Source organism: Bufo gargarizans, chromosome 8, assembly GCF_014858855.1.
Source record: "Bufo gargarizans isolate SCDJY-AF-19 chromosome 8, ASM1485885v1, whole genome shotgun sequence".
Taxonomy (NCBI): Eukaryota; Metazoa; Chordata; class Amphibia; order Anura; family Bufonidae; genus Bufo; species Bufo gargarizans.
The window spans coordinates 130,291,265-130,316,637 of record NC_058087.1 but is presented as its reverse complement, the minus strand read 5'-3'; the positions used below and the strand labels follow the sequence as shown (position 1 = coordinate 130,316,637).

Here is a 25,373-nt window from a genome sequence, read left to right as displayed (position 1 = left end):
TTTTTTGGGCACTATTTTAGGGTACATATGATTTTTTGTTGCTCTATATTACACTTTTTGCGAAGCAAAGTAACAAAAAAATAAAATTCAGAAATTTCATCTCCATTTGCCATTGACTCTTGTGTAACACTTAACCACCTCCGGACCGCCTAACGCACATGCGCGTTCCGGAGGTGGCAGGGCTGCGCACAGTCACGCATATACGCGTCATCTCGCGATACGCGAGATTTCCTGTGAACGCGCGCACACAGGCGCGCGCGCTCACAGGAACTGAAGGTAAGCGAGTGGATCTCCAGCCTGCCAGCGGCGATCGCTCGCTGGCAGGCTGGAGATCCGAATTTTTTAACCCCTAACAGGTATATTAGACGCTGTTTTCATAACAGCGTCTAATATACCTCCTACCTGGTCCTCTGGTGGTCCCCTTTGTTAGGATCGACCACCAGAGGACTCAGGTAGGTCAGTACAGTCGCACCAAACACCACACTACACTACACCCCCCCCCCGTCACTTATTAACCCCTTATAAACCCCTGATCACCCATGATCACCCCATATAAACTCCCTGATCACCCCCCTGTCATTGATCACCGCCCTGTCATTGATCACCCCCCTGTCAGGCTCCGTTCAGACGTCCGCATGATTTTTACGGATCCGATCCATGTATCCATGGATCCGTAAAAATCATGCGGAAGTCTGAATGGAGCCTTACAGGGGGGTGATCAATGACAGGCGGGTGATCACCCATATACACTCCCTGATCACCCCCTGTCATTGATCACCGCCCTGTCAGGCTCCATTCAGACGTCCGCATGATTTTTACGGATCCGATCCATGTATCCATGGATCCGTAAAAATCATGCGGACGTCTGAATGGAGCCTTACAGGGGGGGTGATCAGTGACAGGGGGGTGATCACCCTGATTACCCTGATCACCCCCTGTCATTGATAACCCCCCTGTAAGGCTCCATTCAGACGTCCGCATGCGTTCTGTGGATCCGATCCATGTATCCATGGATCCGTAAAAAATCATGCGGATGTCTGAATGGAGCCTTACAGGGGGGGTGATCAGTGACAGGGGGGTGATCACCCTGATTACCCTGATCACCCCCTGTCATTGATAACCCCCCTGTAAGGCTCCATTCAGATGTCCGCATGCGTTCTGTGGATCCGATACATGTATCCATGGATCCGTAAAAAATCATGCGGATGTCTGAATGGAGCCTTACAGGGGGGGTGATCAGTGACAGGGGGGTGATCACCCTGATTACCCTGATCACCCCCTGTCATTGATAACCCCCCTGTAAGGCTCCATTCAGACGTCCGCATGCGTTCTGTGGATCCGATCCATGTATCCATGGATCCGTAAAAAATCATGCGGATGTCTGAATGGAGCCTTACAGGGGGGGTGATCAGTGACAGGGGGGTGATCACCCTGATTACCCTGATCACCCCCTGTCATTGATAACCCCCCTGTAAGGCTCCATTCAGACGTCCGCATGCGTTCTGTGGATCCGATCCATGTATCCATGGATCCGTAAAAAATCATGCGGATGTCTGAATGGAGCCTTACAGGGGGGGTGATCAGTGACAGGGGGGTGATCACCCTGATTACCCTGATCACCCCCTGTCATTGATAACCCCCCTGTAAGGCTCCATTCAGACGTCCGCATGCGTTCTGTGGATCCGATCCATGTATCCATGGATCCGTAAAAAATCATGCGGATGTCTGAATGGAGCCTTACAGGGGGGGTGATCAGTGACAGGGGGGTGATCACCCTGATTACCCTGATCACCCCCTGTCATTGATAACCCCCCTGTAAGGCTCCATTCAGACGTCCGCATGCGTTCTGTGGATCCGATCCATGTATCCATGGATCCGTAAAAAATCATGCGGATGTCTGAATGGAGCCTTACAGGGGGGGTGATCAGTGACAGGGGGGTGATCACCCTGATTACCCTGATCACCCCCTGTCATTGATAACCCCCCTGTAAGGCTCCATTCAGACGTCCGCATGCGTTCTGTGGATCCGATCCATGTATCCATGGATCCGTAAAAAATCATGCAGATGTCTGAATGGAGCCTTACAGGGGGGGTGATCAGTGACAGGGGGGTGATCACCCTGATTACCCTGATCACCCCCTGTCATTGATAACCCCCCTGTAAGGCTCCATTCAGACGTCCGCATGCGTTCTGTGGATCCGATCCATGTATCCATGGATCCGTAAAAAATCATGCGGATGTCTGAATGGAGCCTTACAGGGGGGGTGATCAGTGACAGGGGGGTGATCACCCTGATCACCCCCTGTCATTGATAACCCCCCTGTAAGGCTCCATTCAGATGTCCGCATGCGTTCTGTGGATCCGATACATGTATCCATGGATCCGTAAAAAATCATGCGGATGTCTGAATGGAGCCTTACAGGGGGGGTGATCAGTGACAGGGGGGTGATCACCCTGATTACCCTGATCACCCCCTGTCATTGATAACCCCCCTGTAAGGCTCCATTCAGATGTCCGCATGCGTTCTGTGGATCCGATACATGTATCCATGGATCCGTAAAAAATCATGCGGATGTCTGAATGGAGCCTTACAGGGGGGGTGATCAGTGACAGGGGGGTGATCAGGGAGTCTATATGGGTGATCACCCCCCTGTCATTGATCACTCCCCCCCTGGTAAGGCTCCATTCAGCCATTTTTTTTGGCACAAGTTAGTGGAAATTTTTTGTCTGTTTTTGTTTTCGTTTTTTCTTACTAAGTCTCATATTCCACTAACTTGTGTCAAAAAATAAAATCTCACATGAACTCACCATACCCCTCACGGAATCCAAATGCGTAAACATTTTTAGACATTTATATTCCAGACTTCTTCTCACGCTTTAGGGCCCCTAAAAAGCCAGGGCAGTATAAATACCCCACATGTGACCCCATTTCGGAAAGAAGACACCCCAAGGTATTCCGTGAGGGGCATATTGAGTCCATGAAAGATTGAAATTTTTGTCCTAAGTTAGCGGAAAGTGAGACTTTGTGAGAAAAAAAACAAAAAAAATCAATATCCGCTAACTTATGCAAAAAAAAAAAAAATTCTAGGAACTCGCCATGCCCCTCATTGAATACCTCGGGGTGTCTTCTTTCCAAAGTGGGGTCACATGTGGGGTATTTATACTGCCCTGGCTTTTTAGGGGCCCTAAAGCATGAGAAGAAGTCTGGGATCCAAATGTCTAAAAATGCCCTCCTAAAAGGAATTTGGGCCCCTTTGCGCATCTAGGCTGCAAAAAAGTGTCACACATGTGGTATCGCCGTACTCAGGAGAAGTTGGGGAATGTGTTTTGGGGTGTCATTTTACATATACCCATGCTGGGTGAGAGAAATATCTTGGTCAAATGCCAACTTTGTATAAAAAAATTGGAAAAGTTGTCTTTTGCCAAGATATTTCTCTCACCCAGCATGGTTATATGTAAAATGACCCCCCAAAACACATTCCCCAACTTCTCCTGAGTACGGCGATACCAGATGTGTGACACTTTTTTGCAGCCAAGGTGGGCAAAGGGGCACCTTTCAGATTTCGCAGGCCATTTTTTACACATTTTGATTTCAAGGTACTTCTTACACATTTGGGCCCCTAAATTGCCAGGGCAGTATAACTATGCCACAAGTGACCCCATTTTGGAAAGAAGACACCCCAAGGTATTCCGTGGGGGGCACGGCGAGTTCCTAGAATTTTTTATTTTTTGTCACAATTTAGTGGAAAATGCTGATTTTTCTTTTTTTTTCTTTTTTCCTTACAAAGTCTCATATTCCACTAACTTGCGACAAAAAATAAAAAATTTTAGGAACTCGCCATGCCCCTCACGGAATACCTTGGGGTGTCTTCTTTCCAAAATGGGGTCACTTGTGGGGTAGTTATACTGCCCTGGCAATTTAGGGGCCCAAATGTGTGAGAAGTAGTTTGCAATCAAAATGTGTAAAAAATGCCCTGCAAAATCCGAAAGGTGCACTTTGGAATATGTGCCCCTTTGCCCACCTTGGCAGCAAAAAAGTGTGACACATCTGGTATCGCCGTACTCAGGAGAAGTTGGGCAATGTGTTTTGGGGTGTCATTTTACATATACCCATGCTGGGTGAGAAAAATATCTTGGTCAAATGCCAACTTTGTATAAAAAAATTGGAAAAGTTGTCTTTTGCCAAGATATTTCTCTCACCCAGCATGGGTATATGTAAAATGACAGCCCAAAACACATTCCCCAACTTCTCCTGAGTACGGCGATACCAGATGTGTGACACTTTTTTGATGCCAAGGTGGGCAAAGGGGCACATATTCCAAAGTGCACCTTTCGGATTTCACCGGTCATTTTTTACAGATTTTGATTGCAAAGTACTTCTCACACATTTGGGCCCCTAAATTGCCAGGGCAGTATAACTACGCCACAAGTGACCCCATTTTGGAAAGAAGACACCCCAAGGTATTCCGTGAGGGGCATGGCGAGTTCCTAGAATTTTTTATTTTTTGTCGCAAGTTAGTGGAATATGAGACTTTGTAAGGAAAAAAGAGAAAAAAAAAAATCATCATTTTCCGCTAACTTGTGACAAAAAATAAAAAATTCTAGGAACTCGCAGTGCCCCTCACGGAATACCTTAGGGTGTCTTCTTTCCAAAATGGGGTCACTTGTAGGGTAGTTATACTACCCTGGCAATTTAGGGGCCCAAATGTGTGAGAAGAACTTTGCAATCAAAATGTGTAAAAAATGCCCTGCAAAATCCGAAAGGTGCACTTTGGAATATGTGCCCCTTTGCCCACCTTGGCAGCAAAAAAGTGTGACACATCTGGTATCGCCGTACTCAGGAGAAGTTGGGCAATGTGTTTTGGGGTGTCATTTTACATATACCCATGCTGGGTGAGAAAAATATCTTGGTCAAATGCCAACTTTGTATAAAAAAATGGGAAAAGTTGTCTTTTGCCAAGATATTTCTCTCACCCAGCATGGGTATATGTAAAATGACACCCCAAAACACATTCCCCAACTTCTCCTGAGTACGGCGATACCACATGTGTGACACTTTTTTGCTGCCAAGGTGGGCAAAGGGGCACATATTCCAAAGTGCACCTTTTGGATTTCACCGGTCATTTTTTACACATTTTGATTGCAAAGTTCTTCTCACACATTTGGGCCCCTAAATTGCCAGGGCAGTATAACTACCCCACAAGTGACCCCATTTTGGAAAGAAGACACCCCAAGGTATTCTGTGAGGGGCATGGTGAGTTCCTAGAATTTTTTATTTTTTGTCGCAAGTTAGTGGAATATGAGACTTTGTAAGAAAAAAAAAAAAAAAAAAAAATCATCATCATTTTCCGCTAACTTGTGACAAAAAATAAAAAGTTCTATGAACTCACTATGCCCATCAGCGAATACCTTAGTGTGTCTACTTTCCGAAATGGGGTCATTTGTGGGGTTTTTCTACTGTTTGGGCATTGTAGAACCTCAGGAAACATGACAGGTGCTCAGAAAATCAGAGCCGTTTCAAAAAGCGGAAATTCACATTTTTGTACCATAGTTTGTAAATGCTATAACTTTTACCCAAACCATTTTTTTTTTGCCCAAACATTTTTTTTTTATCAAAGACATGTAGAACTATAAATTTAGCGAAAAATTTATATATGGATGTCGTTTTTTTTGCAAAATTTCACAGCTGAAAAGTAAAAAAATGTCATTCACAAGGGACATGGTGTCAAAAAACAAGTCCAGCAAAAACTGCCTTCCAAAATCCATATGGCATTCCTTTCCTTCTGCGCCCTGCCGTGCGCCCGTACAGCAGTTTACAACAACATATCGGGTGTTTCTGTAAACTAAAGAATCAGGGCAATAAATCTTGAGTTTTGTTTGGCTGTTAACCCTTGCTTTGTTAAGGAAAAAAATGGATTAAAATGGAAAATTTGTCCAAAAATACCTGTTTTGGCACCGTTTTTATTTTTTATTATTTACAACGTTCATCTGACAGATTAGATCATGTGCTATTTTTATAGAGCAGGTTGTTACGGACGCAGGGATACCTAATATGTTTATATTTTTAAATTTATTTAAGTTTTACACAATAATATTTTTTAAACAAAAAAAACCTTTTAGTGTCTCCATAGTCTGAGAGCCATAGTTTTTTTTTAATTTTTTGGGCGATTCTCTTAGTTAGGGTCTCATATTTTGCAGGATGAGATGACTGTTTTAATGGTATGATTTTGGGGTGCATATACCTTTTTGATCGCTTGCTATTACACTTTTTTGTGATGTAAGGTGACAAAATAATGACTTTTTTTTACACCATTTCTATTTTTTATAGATCATGTGATATTTTTATAGAGCAGGTTCTTACAGACATGCCAATACCTAATATGTGTACCTTTTTTTTTATTTATTAAGGTTTTACACAATATCATTTTTGAAACCAAAAAAATTGGTGCCATATTTCTTTTTATTTTTTGGGCCATTGTCTAAATTTTTGTGGGATGAGGCGAATGTTTGAATGGTACTATTTTGGCGTACATATGACTTTTTTTTATCACTTTTATTACCTTTTTTGGGAAGGTTTTTATTTTTTTGGGCGTTCACCGTGCCGGGAATGTAACATGACCGTTTTATAGATCAGGTCGTTACAGACGCGGTGATATATAACATGTATAGGGAATAAATTTTTAATCAGGGATAAATGTTTTTTTTTAATTTTTACTTTTTTTCACTTTTTTTTTACGCAGACCCACTTGTACTGTATTTCACTTACACTTTGTCTGACCAGATCTCTGCCTTTAGTACAGATCTGTTCAGCACGATGGAGCTCCCTCCCTGTTCACCACTTCCATACAGCAGTCCCTACAGACCGCGGCATGGAAGCAATTAAAACGGCTGACATCTGCACAGATATCAGCCGTTTGAATCAGAGTGTCAGCAATGAGCTGACACTCTGATTCAACCGCTCGGTCATCCTGAGAATAAACGGGGGGGGCGGGCGGAAGATCACGCACCCGCCCCCCACATCCCGCAATGATCCCCACCCGCTGTGCCCGCAGGCACAAAAACACAGAGGGCTGCAGGGGGGGGGGGGTTAATTTAGAAATACAAGCACTTTGATGTTTCTGATCCCTGCGGACACAGGGATCAGAAACTTGCATAAGCGCTACAAACCGCAGGTCTGAATTGACCTGCAGTTTGTAGCGATCGGCAATGCGTGGGGGGGGGGGGGTCACAGGACCCCCCTAGGCATTGTCACAGGGTGCCTGCTGAATGATTTCAACAGGCACCCCGTTCCGATCACTGCCGGCCGTGCGGCAGTGATCGGAACTACACAGGACGTACGGGTATGCCCTGTGTCCTTAAGTACAGGGACATCAGTGTGTCTATAAGGGGTTAAAAAACACCCATTTTGGGCAAAATACTAGATTTGCAGCGTTTGCTGCATCTGTCATTGCTAAATACAAGCTTGAAATACTGCAATAATTTTCTGGGTTTAAAAAAGCACCCATTTTTGGCAATACCCTCCATCTGGAGCCTATGCAGCATTTGTCAGTGTGAAATTTAAGCTTGAAATACTGCAATAATTTTCTGGGTTTTAAAAAACACCCTTTTTTGCCAAAATACTAAATTTGCAGCCTTTGCTGCATCTGTCAGTGTGAAATACAAGCGTTAGATACTACTGTCATATTCTGTTATTTAAAAAAAAATACCCATTTTGGGCAAAATACAAAATTTGGAGCGTTTGCTGCATCTGTCATTGTTAAAGAGGACCTTTCATCGGTCCAAACATTGTAAGATAATTATCAGGCTGTGTAGAGCGGCGCCCCGGGATCTCACTGCACTTACTATTATTCCGGGGCGCCGCTCCGTTCTCCCGCTATGTCCCCTGGTATTTTCGCTGAATTGGTTATACTGGGCGGAGTCTGCCCTGTTTCTCCCTGGGCATTTGCTTCTCCCAGGTTGTAGCACTGTCCAATCGCAGCGCAGAGCTCACAGCCTGGGAGGTTTTTTTTCTCCATGGCTGTGAGCTCTGCGCTGCAATTGGACAGTGCTACAGCCTGGGAGAAGGAACGCCCAGGGAGAAACAGGGCAGACTCCGTCTAGTATAACCAATTCAGCGAAAATACCGGGGGACATAGCGGGAGAACAGAGCGGCGCCCCAGAATAATAGTGCAGTGAGATCCTGGGGCGCCGCTCTACACAGCCTGATAGTTATCTTACAATGTTTGGACAGATGGAAGGTCCTCTTTAAATACAAGCTTGAAATACTGCAATAATTTGCTAGGTTTAAAAAACACCCATTTTGGGTAAAATAGTAAATTTGCGGGGAATTAGGAGAGTGTCGAATAAGGGACGTGGCCCCGGTCATGGTGCTGCTGGTGGAGCTCCTGTTGCAGGGAGAGGACATGGTCGATCTGTGCCAGCTACAAACCGGATTCCCAAAAAGTTGGGACACTAAACAAATTGTGAATAAAAACTGAATGCAATGATGTGGAGATGGCAAATATCAATATTTTATTTGTAATAGAACGTAGATGACACGTTTAAAACGAGTACATGTATTATTTTAAAGGAAAAATACGTTGATTAAAATTTTCACGGTGTCAACAAATCCCCAAAAAAGTTGGGACAAGTAGCAATAAGAGGCTGGAAAAAGTAAATTTGAGCATAACGAAGAGCTGGAAGACCAATTAACACTAATTAGGTCAATTGGCAACATGATTGGGTATAAAAAGAGCTGGCAGTGTCTCTCAGAAGCCAAGATGGGTAGAGGATCACCAATTCCCACAATGTTGCGCAGAAAGATAGTGGAGCAATATCAGAAAGGTGTTACCCAGCGAAAAATTGCAAAGACTTTGCATCTATCATCATCAACTGTGCATAACATCATCCGAAGATTCAGAGAATCTGGAACGATCTCTGTGCGTAAGGGTCAAGGCCGTAAAACCATACTGGATGCCCGTGATCTCCGGGCCCTTAAACGACACTGCACCACAAACAGGAATGCTACTGTAAAGGAAATCACAGAATGGGCTCAGGAATACTTCCAGAAACCATTGTCAGTGAACACAATCCACCGGGCCATCCGCCGTTGCCAGCTGAAACTCTACAGTGCAAAGAAGAAGCCATTTCTAAGCAAGATCCACAAGCTCAGGTGTTTTCACTGGGCCAGGGATCATTTAAAATGGAGTGTGGCAAAATGGAAGACTGTTCTGTGGTCAGACGAGTCACGATTCAAAGTTATCAACGCTCAGTTCAGAAGCCTGCATCTCTGATGGTATGGGGTTGCAGGAGTGCGTGTGGCATGGGCAGCTTGCATGTCTGGAAAGGCACCATCAATGCAGGAAAATATATTCAGGTTCTAGAACAACATATGCTCCCATCCAGACGTCATCTCTTTCAGGGAAGACCCTGCATTTTTCAACAAGATAATGCCAGACCACATTCTGCATCAATCACAACATCATGGCTGCGTAGGAGAAGGATCCGGGTACTGAAATGTCCAGTCTGCAGTCCAGATCTTTCACCTATAGAGAACATTTGGCGCATCATAAAGAGGAAGGTGCAACAAAGAAGGCCCAAGACGATTGAACAGTTAGAGGCCTGTATTAGACAAGAATGGGAGAGCATTCCTATTTCAAACTTGAGAAACTGGTCTCCTCGGTCCCCAGACGTCTGTTGAGTGTTGTAAGAAGAAGGGGAGATGCCACACAGTGGTGAAAATGGCCTTGTCCCAACTTTTGGGGGATTTGTTGACACCGTGAAATTCTGATTTAACATATTTTCCCCTTAAAATGGTACATTTTCTCAGTTTAAACTTTTGTTCCGTGATTTATGTTCTATTCTGAATAAAATATTAGAAGTTGGCACCTCCACATCATTGCATTCAGTTTTTATTCACGATTTGTATAGTGTCCCAACTTTTTTGGAATCCGGTTTGTACATGCACAAGTGAAACAACTTTCTCAGGTGCAAATAGGCAACAGAACCTTCAGCGTTATTTGGTCGGGCCTAATGCGGCTCTACGAATGGTGAGGCCAGAAAAAGTATGGTGATAGTAGATTGGGTTGCTGACAGTGCCTCTAGTTCCTTCACATTGTCTCCCACCCAGTCTCCTGTTGAAAGATCAGAATTAGCACCTGCAGCTGATGTCCATCAGTATTTCACCTCACCCCCTTGCAAATCAGCCAAGCAGTCTGAGTCCCAAGTCATGCAGCAGTCTCTTCTGCTTTTTGATGATTCCGCTAGCAGGGTTTCCCAGGGCCATCCATATAGCCCTGCCCCAGAAGTGGAAGAGATTGAGCGCACCGATGCCCAAACACTTATGTTTCAAGATGAGTACATGGGAGGACAACCGCAGCAAGTCTCAGATGATGACAAAACACCAGTGGCGTACATACAGGGGTCGCACTTGCGACCGGGCCCGGCACTCCAGTGGGCCCGGCCGCCTGTGGACCCGCCCTGCAGTAGTACTGTGCCTGTATAACCCGGGCGGCCGGCCCGGGGCCTGCCCCCAGTGTTGAGTTTCCCTGCTGCCAGCCCTACCCTCCCTTGAGTCTCCTCCCCCTAAGTCTCCTCCCCGGCCGCCTGTGGACCCGCCCTGCAGTAGTGCTGTGCCTGTATAACCTGGGCGGCCGGCCCGGGGCCAGCCCCCCAGTGTTGAGTTTCCTTGCTGCCAGCCCTACCCTCCCTTGAGTCTCCTCCCCCTGAGCAGTGGCTACCTACCATATAGGCAGACGGGGCCCGAAGGGGAGGGGAGGCCCCGCCTCCTAATTGCTCCTATTTATCTTTCTAAAGCTAAAGAACCTTTGATGATGTCACTGCACAGTGTAAAGTGTAGTTCCCAGGTTAGAACAGTGCATTTGCCAGGACCTGTGATGACATCATATTCAACATCGCAGGTCCTGCAGAATCTAGCAAAGGAACTGCACCAAAAATTGTGTAGTTCCTAGGTTTCAAAGGTATATCTGCCAGGACCTGTGATGACATCATCCCAGGTCCTTCAACCCCTAACAGCAAGTATTAGAAGTTCACAATCAGCTCTACGTTAATTCATACAGACTGGACTGGTAAGAGGAGGTCCTCCACTTTTCATCATTTACCCCCTTTCCTCCATGCCCTGTTTTTACTCATTGCTCACTCATATATAATACTTCAGACAGTAACAGTGACCACTACTACCTCATGTACCTCACACACACAGTGACCATAATGTATAACTGACCACATATATCTGTAAACACTGCATCTACAGTATTATACCTTCTATGTCTCACATCAATACACTGCTCTGTGTGTGTGTGTGTATATATATATATATATACACATACACACAAACACTGCATATATTACACAGTATTATACATGCAATATGTACAGATATATAGCATATACCGCAGTGCACTGATATGTGAGGTACAAGGTATAATAGATGTGTGTACAGATATCAGTACACTGCTGTATATACTATATATGTGAGGTACGAGGTATAATAGATGCAGTGTGTACAGATATATAGTATATACAGCATTGTACTGATATGTGAGGTATGAGGTATAATAGATGCTGTGTGTACAGATATCAGTAAACTGCTGTATATACTATATATGTGAGGTATGAGGTATAATAGATGCAGTGTGTACAGATATATAGTATATACAGCGGTGTACTGATATGTGAGGTACGAGGTGTCAATACACTGCTGTATTTACTATATACCTGTACACACTGCATCTATTATACCTCACATATTACACTACTGTATATACTGTATACACTGCATATATTATACCCCGTACCTCACATATCAGTACACTGCTGTATATACTATGTACCTGTACACATTGCATATATTATACCCTGTACCTCACATATCAGAACACTAGGGAATATACTATATACCTGTACACACTGCATATATTATACTGCGTACCTCATATAACTGTACACTGCTGTATATAATATACATCTGTACACACTGCATCTATTATACCTCTTTTGTGTGCCAGGGCTGTTTTGTAATCCCAATCCGGCCCTGATGGCATAAATTATAAAACGCAGCAGCAAGAATAGTTCATGGAACAAAGGGAGGGGCTATTAAAGGGGAATGGGGGCCCAATTTAGATTCCTGCTATGGGGCCCAGTGATTTTTATGTACGCTCCTGCCCCTGAGTCTCCTCCCCGGCCGGCAGTGCGGCGTGCCGGACATGACGTTGAGATGCAGGGACAGGGAGAAGGTGCTGGAAAAGAAAGGGAGAGCGCTGCGCAAAGAAGCCGGTCCGGCTTTCAGAGTGAGTGAGGTCTGATGGGGGCTGAGAGTTGGGCAACGTATGTAAAGTTATGACTGGTGACTTGTGCTATGAAGTAATGTTTTTTTTTCTGTTGTCTTGGGGTGCAGCTCTTTTGTGTAGGCACTTCTATTGAGCTTCTAGTATATGCTTGGATGTAGCAGAGCTGGTTTTGTCATGCATTTCTTTTGCCTTCATATGGTAAAATACTTCATTGGCCTATCAATGGCTTTATAACTAACTCTGCTATATTTCTGTAGCCTACAACCTCTGACTGCTCAGTTGGACTGAAACTACTACACCTAACATGTTCTGGCAGTAATAGTAAATGGATATTGGTGCAATTCTGAGCTACTAGTCTATATAATACATATGTAGCCTACATATTTATTATATAGACTAGTAGCTCAGAATTGCACCAATATCCATTTACTATTACTGCCAGAACATGTTGGGTGTAGTAGTTTCAACCGGGCAGTCAGAGGTTGTAGGCTACAGAAATATAGCAGAGTTAGTTATAAAGCCATTGATAGGCCAATGAAGTATTTTACTATATGAAGGCAAAAGAAATGCATGACAAAACCAGCACTGCTACATAATGTAGCAGAGCTAGTTTTACGTGGGAATACCGTGGGTTATACCGAATATCATCCTCTTGTATATAGTAATATACAGTATATAATATATATATATATATATATACACACACACGTGCATACACGTGCGGCAGCGGGTTGGGGGGGGGCGTCGACGGGAAGGGGGCCCCATGGATCAGTTTCGCACCGGGGCCCCGTGGATTGTGTGTACGCCACTGCGAAACACAGGTGCCAACTGCTATGGATTTCGAAAGTGTGGAGACCGACAAGGAGGGTAGGGGTGAAGACTGGATGGAAGATGATATGGAGAACGATGAGGTCCTCGACCCCACATGGAATCAAGGTCATGTGCGTGACCTGTGTAGTTCGGAGGAAGATACGGTGGTCGCACAGAGCCACCAGCACAACAGAAGAGGGAGTAGGGTGCAAAAGCGGAGCGGCCATCCCCTAGAAAGTACGCAGAGCAAAGCCAGCTCCAAGGAGTTCCCTGGCGTGCCAGTTCTTCAGACAATGTGCTGACAAGACATGAGTGGTTTGCACGCTGTGCATTCAGAGCCTGGAGTGAGGCATAAACGCTCTTAACCTGAGCACAACCTGCATGACCAGGCATCTAAGTGTAAAGCACAAGCTGCAGTGGAGTAGACACCTCAAAAACAAAGAAAGGTCTCTGGCTCCTCTTGCAGTCTTAGACTCTTTATCCACCGCACCAAGCATCTCCAAAATGTCCAACGGAAAGCGTTCAGCTCTCCATCTCTCAAACACTGGAGCGGAAGTATCCCCCCTACCCACCCACGATCCCTGGCCCTGAATGCCAGCATTTTCAAAATGACTGGCCTACGTCGTGCCCAGCCGCCACTACTTTTCCAGGCGAGCCATCCATTCCCAAGTGGGGGACAAAATCAGGTGTGCACTGCGCAACGCCATCTGAGGCAAGGTCCACCTAACTATGGATACGTGGACCAGTAAGCACGGTCAGGGACGTTATATCTCCCTAACCGAACACTGGGTAAATGCAGGGCGCTTCTCTTTGCTTCCTCCTCATCGTTCAGCGTAACACCTTCACCACCAACTTCAGCACAGCCAGGGGTTAACAACAGCAGGCAGTTTTAAAACTCATCTGTTTGGGGGACAAACCCCACACCGCGCAGGAGCTGTGAACGGGAATGGAACAACAGACCGATGAGTGGTTGGTGCCAAGCCCGGCCTTGTGCAAAATCTCGTAGCAGCTCTGGGACTAGCCAGTTTGACGCACATCCCTTGCCTGGCGCATGTGCTGAATTTGGTGGTGCAGAGGTTTCTTAAAAATTACCCCGATATGTCAGAGCTGCTGCAGAAAGTGCAGGCCGTCTGTGCGCGTTCGGCGTTTTCACCCTGCTGCTGCTCACCTGTCAGCGCTGCAGCGGAACTTCAGCCTTCCCACTCACTGCCTCATATGTGACGTGCCCACAAGGTGGAACTCCACCTTGCACATGCTGGCCGGACTGTGCGAGCAGCAGCAGGCGATAGTGGAGTTTCAGCTGCAGCACACAAGGGTGAGTTACTCTGCGGAACATCACCACTTATGACTGGACCTCCATGTGAGACCTGTGTGCCTTGTTGCGCTGTTTCGAGTACTCCACCAACATGGCCAGTGCGGATGACGCCGTTCTCAGCGTTACTATCCCACTTCTATTTCTCCTTGAAAAAACGTTTTGGGCGATGATGGAAGGGGAGGTGGCACAGGAGGAGGAAGAGGGGTCATTTACAAGGGTTTCAGGCCAGTCATTCACAAGTGGCTCCGAGGGTGGGTTCCTGCACCAACATACACCAGGTACACAATTGTCCAGCCAGGGTACAGTTCTGGAGGATGATGAGGAACTGTGTTCACAGCAGGGTGGCACCCAAACCAGCTCATAGCCATCACTGGTGGATGGAGAATACAGACTATATGGCTGCCTCTGGGCAGCCTGGAACACATGAGCGATGACATGCCGCAGTGTCTCCGCAACGACCGTCAAGTTGCCCACATTCTAACTTGTGCTGATTACTGGGTGGCCACGCTGCTGGATCCCCGTTGCAAGGACAACATACCGTCCTTAATTCCCTCACAAGAGCGTGATCGTAAGATGCGCGAGTACAAGCTGCTGGTGGCATTCTCACCTGACAGCGGGGGCACAAGGCGAAGGCAGAGGAGGAGGAAGAGGTCGCCAAAGCACCTCAGAAGGCAGGGTTAGCATGACCGAAATGTGGAAAAGTTTTGTCAACACGCCACAACAACCAGCACCACCAGCTGATATGGAACGTCTTAGCAGGAGGCAGCATTTCACCAACATGGTGGAGCAGTATGTGTGCACACGCCTACACGTACTGAATGATGGGACTGCCCCCTTCAACTTTTGGGTCTCCAAATTGGGCACATGGCCTGAGCTTACCCTTTACGCCGTGAAGGTGCTGGCCTGCCCTGCAGCCAGTGTATTGTCTGAACGTGTATTCAGCACGGCAGGGGGCGTTATCACAGACAAACGCAGCCGCCTGTCCACAGCTAATGTGGACAAGCTCATGTTCATTAAAATGAACCAGGCATGGATCCCACGGGACTTGTCCGTGCCTTGTGCAGAATAGACATGTATACCGGCCTTGCCCAGCTATTATTATACTACAGCACAATTGCTCATTGTTGAATTTTTGATATTTCCCACTCTTTTAGGGTGTACCCTAATTTAAACATTTTTTTTTTTTTAATCAAAACCAAAAACCAGTGTTGGCTACCTCGTCCTCCTCCACCGCCGCTTCCACCTACGTTCACTGCCTCCTCAACCTCCTACTCCATATGGAACTCCACCTCATACATCAAGATTATTTTTTATTTGTACATATTTTATTTTATGTAATTTCAATAATTTGTCTGTTACATTTTCAGGTGAAATTCACCAATTTTGGGCTGTGATATACCCCTGCTCTACCTATTGGACAGGTTAATTAATTTCACTAATTTTTCTTTTATATTGTCGGGTGACAGTCACCAATTTTTGGCTGTGATATACCCCTGCTCTACCTAGTGGACAAGGAAATACATTTCACTAATTCGGCTGTTACATTCTTGGGTGACATTTTACCATTTTTGCCGTGAATAAACCCCTGCTCTGCATAGGTGACAGGGCCCGAAATTTTTAAAAATCATCTGTTCCATTGGTGGGTGACATTAACCCGTTTTTGGCGATGAAAAACCCCTGCTCTGCATAGGTGACAGGGACTTAAATTTTCTTTAATTGGCCCTTTCATTCGACCCTTCTGCTTTAATAACTTGTCCCACATTTCAGCTAGATCACATTGCAGCCATTGACCTCCCTTGGATGTGGTATCCCTTTCTCATGCTCACTCTCCAGTGTGGAACCCTGATTTGCTGCTAACCGCGATTAAGATGGTAGGCGTAGAAAAGAACATCGAAAGTTGATAGAGAAGATATCTAATTGGATGGTGAATGTCATGGGGACGTGCGATCAAGCAGAAGTTATCTAGAGTCAACAAAGCGGCAGCAGGGCTTCTCCTGTCTAACGTTTCCAAATCCCAAATATCCCAGTGACATTCCCTATAATTTTTAATGAATCATTCCAATAACAGGGCATCTTAAGAGTCCTGTATTTTATTTATCGTCACTACCTCTCCGAGTCGCAAGTGGGTAATTGCTGCGCGCCCTCTACTTTACTTAGAAGCTTTGGCTTCAATAATTTGTACCACATTTCAGCTTGATCACATTGCAGCCATTGACCTCCCTTGGATGTGGTATCCCTTTCTCAGGCTCCCTCTCCGGCCTGGAACCCTGATTCCCCACCACCCATGATCACCATGGTAGGCACATAAAAGAACATCAAAAGTTGATAGAGAAGATATCCAAGTGGATTGTGGACATCACGGGGATGTGCGACATGGTGGAGCAGTATGTGTGCACATGCCTACATGTACTGACTGATGGGTCTGCCCCCTTCAACTTCTGGGTCTCCAAATTGGGCACATGGCCTGAGCTTGCCCTTTAAGCCTTGGAGGTGCTGGCCTGGCCTGCCCTGCAGCCAGTGTATTGTCTGAATGTGTGTTTAGCACAACTGGAGGGGGTTATCACAGGTTATATTTCCCAATGTTTTGGGGTGTACCCTAATTTAAACAAAAAAAATAAAAATTTCAACCAAAAAACTGTGTTGGCTACCCCCTCCTCCTCCACCTACACCGCCACATCCACTGCCTCCTCAACCTCCTACTCCATAAGGACCTCATCCTCCAAGATCAAGATTATTTTTACATATTTTGTTATTTTAAGTCATTTCTATATCCACATTTGTTTGCAGAACACTTGCCACGCTCTTGACCACCTTTTGCTGCCATTTGCAGCCCTCTAACCCTTTCCATGACTTTTTTAGAGCCATTTTTGTGCTCTAAAGTTCGGTTCCCCATTGACTTCAATGGTGTTCGGGTTAAGTTCGGATCCCGAACTCTAACTTTTTTGTGAAGTTCGGCCAAACCCGAACATCCAGGTGTCCGCTCAACTCTATTCATGGGCAGTGTTAGTTCTACTTCCGTCCGATTACGGAACAGTATCTGGTTGGAAAACGACACTTTCCAAAATGCGAATCATCAGTAGAAACTCTTTACAGACATAGAGCAGCTATGTATGTTTGGATGTTTATAGTTCTGACTACAGTTCTGTATGTAGAGGTTGTATTTTGGGCTCAACTAAGACACGTAAGGTTAGCGACATAGTTCTATGGTTAGTCAAATATTCACACAAATTAAAGTTAAATGGTCAAATATGTCTAAAATACAACTTCTGACAACATAGAGAAAATCTCATTCTCTGCTAAGAGGAACAAGCCTTTAACTGCCTACTAACCCACCTCTTCTGCTTTTAGCTGCACTGATTATAGTGCCGTTCTAGCATGGCAATGCCAATCCCACTTAGAAGAGTGACAAGCACTGCAGGCAATGCAACAGAGCATGGAGTGCAACCAGCTTGAAGCTAATATAAGGGTCAAGCAAGAAGCAGGCACATGCAAAAAGTAGTGCACAACCAACATATAATAAACTTTATTAGGCAAGACAAGCCACACAATAAAACCAAGTAAGAATACAAAACACACACCCTCACAAAAATAAGAGTGAGGTCCCCTCCATGGCACACATCAATGGGATTTTCACATTGGTATCCTGTCGGAAAAACTATAAATCAAAAAATCTTTAATAGCCTTTGGAAAAATAATCTGGACAGAGGTTGCAATAACTCCTATACAAGCAATTTTTACACGTCATAAAGTCTCATGCATATTTCTACTGCTGAGACTTTTTCTGAATTGAGAAGTTCTTTGACCAACACTGCTGGTACCAAGGATGGCCAATAATAAAAGTCCTAACTTGCCGCTAATGGTAGGCAGCGCTGGTGGCAAGTAAAATGCTGTTGTTACTAACTCCTTAAAGTATGTTTTTTTCATGTAAGCTGAGCTGGCTCCATATATGGTGGGTGCTGGCTTTGTAATGTAGCTGACTCCTGGCTTCAATAACTAGGATCACAGATAATGCTGATCCCAGTCATTTAACCCCTGGATGTTGTGGTCAGTAGCAACCACACCATCTGAGATGTTAGACAGAGGAGCCTCCTTCAGTGAAATTGCAGGGTTCCAACCGGTAGTTATGGCTTTATGAAGGCTCCCAGGCCCGCCATAGCAAACTGCTTTTCAAAACCTGGCTATGTCAGCGCTTAATAGGAAGCCGATAAAAATCGCATAAAAAAAAAAATCCAAATGGCCAATTAGTTTTTTGTAACCCCCCCCCCCCCAAAAAAATAAAAATAAAAAGTTGTATGTATCCCCAAAATGGTAGCAATAAAAACTACAGCTCGACCCACAAAAAACAAACACTGACATAGTTTGGGTGTCAGAATATGACGATGCATAAATTGTGACTATTTAACATTATCCATTTCATACATAATACTTATTTGAATTACTGCAAATGTTGTACTTCTCTTTGGCTAAAAATAATCCTCAAATATACTAAAGGGGTAGTATTTTTACTTTGATGGAAAAAATGTGTGCGACCTCTAAATCTACATATTCTTGGGTACAGACGAACAACCGTGGAACAAAGTTTCTTCCCTTTTTAAACACCCCATAACATTGAAATTGCAACACCAAGGACAAACCGTAAAATCATGCAATTATTGAGAAGGTAGCAGGTGTCATATGCAAAGATCTAATTTTCAAGCACTCAGCTTCAATCTGTGGTATGTGAGAGGGGCATAAAAACCAGATTAAAAGGATAGTTTTTTAGCCACATGGAACTTCACAAATTGGATCAAGTTGTGTGGGATGATTGTGTGATGCCTCCTGTTTATCGACAGGTCAGTTATCAGCACTTGTCTGAAACTGAGAGGCACAGAATTTTTAGGCCTCTTGTGGTTCGCAAAGCACGGGCACTAACTGTGGGCCAGCTGCATGCGGATCGCGCCCCTATTCACTTGAATCGGGTCCGCGATCCGTCCGTTACGCAAAAAGATAGGACAAGTTCCGCATCTCCGGACCCATGCAAGTGAATAGGTCTGCATCCGCAATACGGCCATGGGGGACACATGGTCGTGTGCAAGAGGCCTTAAACTGAGAGACTTTGGCTTATCACTCCAACAGATTGCTACGTGCCTAGGTAGAGATGTTAGTACTGTTCAATGTTGCATGTCCCAGTGGTTGGGAGAACAATGATTAACTGTAAAAACATCAATAAGTGCACAAAGGCAAACCTCTGCATGGATAGATCGTCTTAATAGAAGAATACATTTTGTACTGCAAGTGAAATTACATGTCACTTCCCAAGCCTAGGGTGGCAAAGTGTCCACACAAAAGGTGCACGGCACTGGGTTACAAGCCAGGTATCCAGCCACAGGTGTTCCACTGACCTCAGGCCACAGCTCAAAGGCTAGACGGCAATGGAGGCTGGAATGGAGGTCTGTTCTCTTCCATGATGAGTCCTGCTTTTGTCTTGGATGCAATGATAGCTGTAGATTGGTCTGGAGACCATGTGGGTAGTGCTACGAAGAGGCCTTCACAATGAAACGTCACACCAGTCCTACGCCTAGGATTATGGTATGGGGTGACATAATGTATAGTAGTCGGATGCCTCTAGTCTTCATTTAAGGTACACTAACTGCTCGGTGTTACATTGATTTGGTAGTGGAACCAGTGGTGCCATTTCTGTAAAGTGTCCTAGGAGCTATTTTTCAACAGGACAATGCTAGGTCATGTGTTGCTAACACTACTGTGAGCAGCTTGTGTGGGCTAAATGTGCTACCATGGGCTGCAGCATCTCTGGACTTGTCTCCCATTGAGCACATTTGGGATGTTATTGGTCGACAATTAGAAAGGGAACTGCCAGCAGTGGATCTAGGTGATTATCATGTCCAAGTGCATCCAACGTGGTCTTTCTTCAGACAACCATTAAAAACCTCACTGATAGCATGCCAAGGCGTGTAAGTGCATGTGTATTTCTGAACGTGGTGCTCATAATACTGAATAAATCAAGAGGTTTTGAATGTTTTCTTTCCAATTTTTTACTATTTGCATATCATTAACATGTCTATCGATCCTGTGATTTTTCATAGTTCCACGACTTTTCCTTCTTGGTGTTGGAATTTCAATGCTGAGGAGTGTATTATCTTGCTGGTTAGTAACTAGCCCTATTATCAGGAAAATGTGATAATGTTTTTTTTTTAAGAAGTAAACATTGTTCTGGTAAGATATAAGTAACTATAGAACAGAACCTAATTAAGGTGCTAAGAAAGAGATGAAATGTTACCAATGGACCATCCATTGTGTGGACAGCATGAAATACACAGATTTAAAGAGACACACATCTTCGGGTGCATTCACACATCGATAGTGTATTGCTGATCTGCCTATTCTTGTCTGCAATTTCGGACAATAGAACATGTTCTATTCTTTGGGGAGCCGCAGACAGGAAGATCGCGCTCCGGAAATGCGATGCGGAGAGAACACTGTGTGCTGTCCGCATCTCTTCCGGTCCCATAGAGAATGAATGGGTCCGGATTCATTCTGCAACGTTGCGGAACGGATCCGGACCCATTCTACGGACATGTGAATGGACCCTTAGTCTTCTATTTCAGGGATGAGAAATTATGTAAGTCTTGGTTCCCGGCTTATTTATTTATGGCTCATATCTTACCACTTTTAGGCCGTTTTCTCAAGTGAAACCAGTTTGATCTTTATAAAGATACTTGAGATGATTTATTTTAATCCTTTAATGTTTCCAGATGTTCATCCATTCATATCACCAGATCCTCTGGGTTATCGGAGTATTTTGGTGCACTGCTGACGTGGTTTAATTTTAGTTTGACCAGCACTCGGTGTACAAGAAGAAATATATCATTTAGTCTTGCACAAAAATCATGTAAAAACTGTAAGTTTTTGGAGACGTAAGGGGGTGTAAAGTAGTTTGGCTTAGTTGCCCATAGCAACTAATCAGATTCCACCTTTCTTTTTCCAAAGGAGCTGTGAAAAATGAAAGGAGGAATCTGATTGGTTGCTCTGGGCAACTAGGTTAGATCTACTTTACTCCAGTTTGATAAATCTCCCCCAATATGGCCACATATCATGGCCAGACCACAGGTCTAAATACTCGAACTTACCCTATACACCATATTGGAAAACCTGAAATCTATACACTATATATGATAATGTCAGCAAGCGCTTCCCACCATGTGCTGCATGTGAATGGTGCGGTCTCGGCAGCTGAGCCTGTGCCATCCACAGTGGGTGGCAGCTGTATATTAGCTGCATTGATTTAGATGCCAGCAGAGAAGCTACATAAATGCTGTCCGGCCCCATTAACGGGACAGACACCACTAGCGGTTGCCGTCAGTGTAAGGCTACTTTCACACCTGCGTTCAGGTGTCCGCTCGTGAGCTCCGTTTGAAGGGGCTCACAAGCGGCCCTGAACGCAGCCGTCTGGCCCTAATGCATTCTCAGTGGAGGCGGATCTACTGAGAATGCATCCGTCTGCCAGCGCTCAGCCTCCGCTCCGCGAGCGGACACCTGAAGCGCTGCAAGCAGCGTTCGGGTGTCCGCCTGGCCGTGCTGGAGGCGAGCGGATCCGTTCCAGACTTATAATGGAAGTCAATGGGGACGGATCCGCTTGAAGATGACACCATATGGCTCAATCTTCAAGCGGATCCGTCCCCCATTGACTTTCAATGTAAAGTCTGAACGGATCCGCGCAGGCTACTTTCACACTTAGAAACTTTTCTAAGTTATAATGCAGACGGATCCGTTCTGAACGGAGCCACCGTCTGCATTAATATGAGCGGATCCGTTCAGAACGGATCCGCTCGAACGCTAGTGTGAAAGTAGCCTAATACAGTAGATTTCAGCACTCTCAGGGTCACACAGCATTATAAGTCAGTATACAGGCTGTCAGAACGGGACCTCTCACTGACACACGCTTCCAGTTCCTCATATTGAACTCGCTCATCTGTGTCTGGCCTTAGAGTACCTGCAGAACCACGCAGAGCGCACCAGTGAGATGAGTCCGATGACACCTCCTAACCGTGATTGATAGGTTTCTTTCCTATATGTAAAGCCTCATTCACACGGCAGTGGTTGTGAGCCAAAGCCAGGATTGGAGCCTCCACAGACACGAGGTATAAGGGAAAGATCTGCACCTGTTTTGGCTCAGAATCACTGACGTGTGAATGAGGCGTAAGGCATAACAGGAGAGAAAGCTGTCAGTCATAGACCACAGGGCAGGGCCAGCGAGTGTCATTGGACTCCTCTTGCTATACTGACTGCCAGCCCAGAGGTGACAGACCACTGAAACCAGCCTGTCATTATACTGTGCCCCCTCAGTGACGGCAGCATAGTACAGGTGATTCACCCTTTTGGGCAGACCCCCAGCATGACTATCATACTTACCTGATCCCACCGCTGAGTTCTGCCTTCTTCGTTCCTCTGTCACTGCTGATCTCCGTTCTCCATATGTCAACTACCTGTTCATGTGGCCTCTGCAGCCAATGACTGGCTGCAGAGCTGTTCCCCATGTGTCATGTGACCCTGTGACATGACATATGGGGACAGTCATTGTGATCTGTGTCAAGTTGGGGAGGGTCTGCCCAAAAGGCCCCTGGGGGAGAGGTGAACAACCCATTTCATACCTCCCAACTGTCCCGGCTCTGGCGGGACAGTCCCAGCATGGGGGAGGAATATCCTGCTTTCTCGCAGTTGTCCAGGCTTCCATAGGAAGCAAAGACAGCTGCCTGTAATGATGAAGAAAGAGCCGTCCGTTGGCTCTCTGCTTCATCATCCCCCCCGCCGGCGCTCCACACTGCAGGTCTGGATAGGGGGCAGATCTTGGGGCGTGGCAGGGGCGGCCGGGAGCTCCGTGTGTCATCATGCTGTTAGTGTTGCTGCTGCTGGGTAACAAGGTAAGTATGTGGAGTTTGTAGTTTTTTTTTTACTGCCTGTGAAGGGGACACTTTGCTGGGCATATTACTGCCTGTGAAGGGGGCACAGCTGGGCATATTACTGCCTGTGAAGGGGGCATTTTACTGCCTGTGAAGGGGACACTTTGCTGGGCATATTACTGCCTGTGAAGGGGGCACAGCTGAGCATATTACTGCCTGTGAAGGGGGCATTTTACTGCTTGTGAAGGGGGCAATTTACTGGGCATATTACAGTGAGGGGACACATAACTGGGCATAACTACTGTGAGGGGGCACATATCTGCCCAGAACTACCGTGAGGGGGCACATATTATGGGCATCGCTACTGTGAAGGGGCACATATCTGAGCATCGCTACTGTGAGGGGGCACATATCTGAGCATCGCTACTGTGAGGGGGCACATATCTGAGCATCGCTACTGTGAGGGGGCACATATCTGAGCATCGCTACTGTGAGGGGGCACATATCTGAGCATCGCTACTGTGAGGGGGCACATATCTGAGCATCGCTACTGTGAGGGGGCACATATCTGAGCATCGCTACTGTGAGGGGGCACATATCTGAGCATCGCTACTGTGAGGGGGCACATATCTGAGCATCGCTACTGTGAGGGGGCACATATCTGAGCATCGCTACTGTGAGGGGGCACATATCTGAGCATCGCTACTGTGAGGGGGCACATATCTGAGCATCGCTACTGTGAGGGGGCACATATCTGAGCATCGCTACTGTGAGGGGGCACATATCTGAGCATCGCTACTGTGAGGGGGCACCTATCTGAACATCGCTACTGTGAGGGGGCACATATCTTAGCATCGCTACTGTGAGGGGGCACAGATCTGAGCAGCGCTACTGTGAGGGGGCACATATCTGAGCATCGCTACTGTGAGGGGGCACATATCTGAGCATCGCTACTGTGAGGGGGCACATATCTTAGCATCGCTGCTGTAGGGGGCACATATCTGGACATCGCTACTGTGAGGGGGCACATATCTTAGCATCGCTGCTGTAAGGGGCACATATCTGGACATCGCTACTGTGAGAGGGCACATATCTGAGCATCGCTACTGTAGGGGGCACATATCTGAGCATCACTACTGTGAGGGGGCACATATCTGAGCATCACTACTGTGAGGGGGCACATATCTGAGCATCGCTACTGTGAGGGGGCACATATCTGAGCATCACTACTGTGAGGGGGCACATATCTGGACATCACTACTGTGAGGGGGCACATATCTGGACATAACTACTGTGAAGGGGCACATAACTGGGCATATTACTGTGAGAGGGCACATATCTGGCCATAAATACTAAGGTGGCACATAACTGGGCATATTACTGTGAGGAGGCACATAACTGGGCATATTACTGTGACAGGGCACATATCTGGGCATTGCTAATGTGAAGGGGCACATATCTGGGCATCACTACTGTGAGGGGGCACATATCTGAGCATCGCTACTGTGAGGGGGCACATATCTGAGCATCGCTACTGTGAGGGGGCACATATCTGAGCATCGCTACTGTGAGGGGGGCACATATCTGGACATCACTACTGTGAGAGGGCACATATCTGGACATCACTACTGTGAGAGGGCACATATCTGAGCATCACTACTGTGAGGGGGCACATATCTGAGCATCACTACTGTGAGGGGGCACATATCTGAGCATCACTACTGTGAGGGGGCACATATCTGAGCATCACTACTGTGAGGGGGCACATATCTGAGCATCACTACTGTGAGGGGGCACATATCTGAGCATCACTACTGTGAGGGGGCACATATCTGAGCATCACTACTGTGAGGGGGCACATATCTGAGCATCACTACTGTGAGGGGGCACATATCTGAGCATCACTACTGTGAGGGGGCACATATCTGGACATAACTACTGTGAAGGGGCACATAACTGGGCATATTACTGTGAGAGGGCACATATCTGGCCATAAATACTAAGGTGGCACATAACTGGGCATATTACTGTGAGGAGGCACATAACTGGGCATATTACTGTGAC

At 45.9% G+C, this 25,373-nt stretch overlaps 1 protein-coding gene across 1 annotated transcript in view; it reads left to right on the top strand.

The window, feature by feature from the left end:
* Positions 1 to 25,373, top strand: part of MPG (N-methylpurine DNA glycosylase) — a 106,099-nt gene that overhangs the window by 60,938 nt on the left and 19,788 nt on the right. The gene's annotated exons all lie outside the window — the stretch shown is intronic.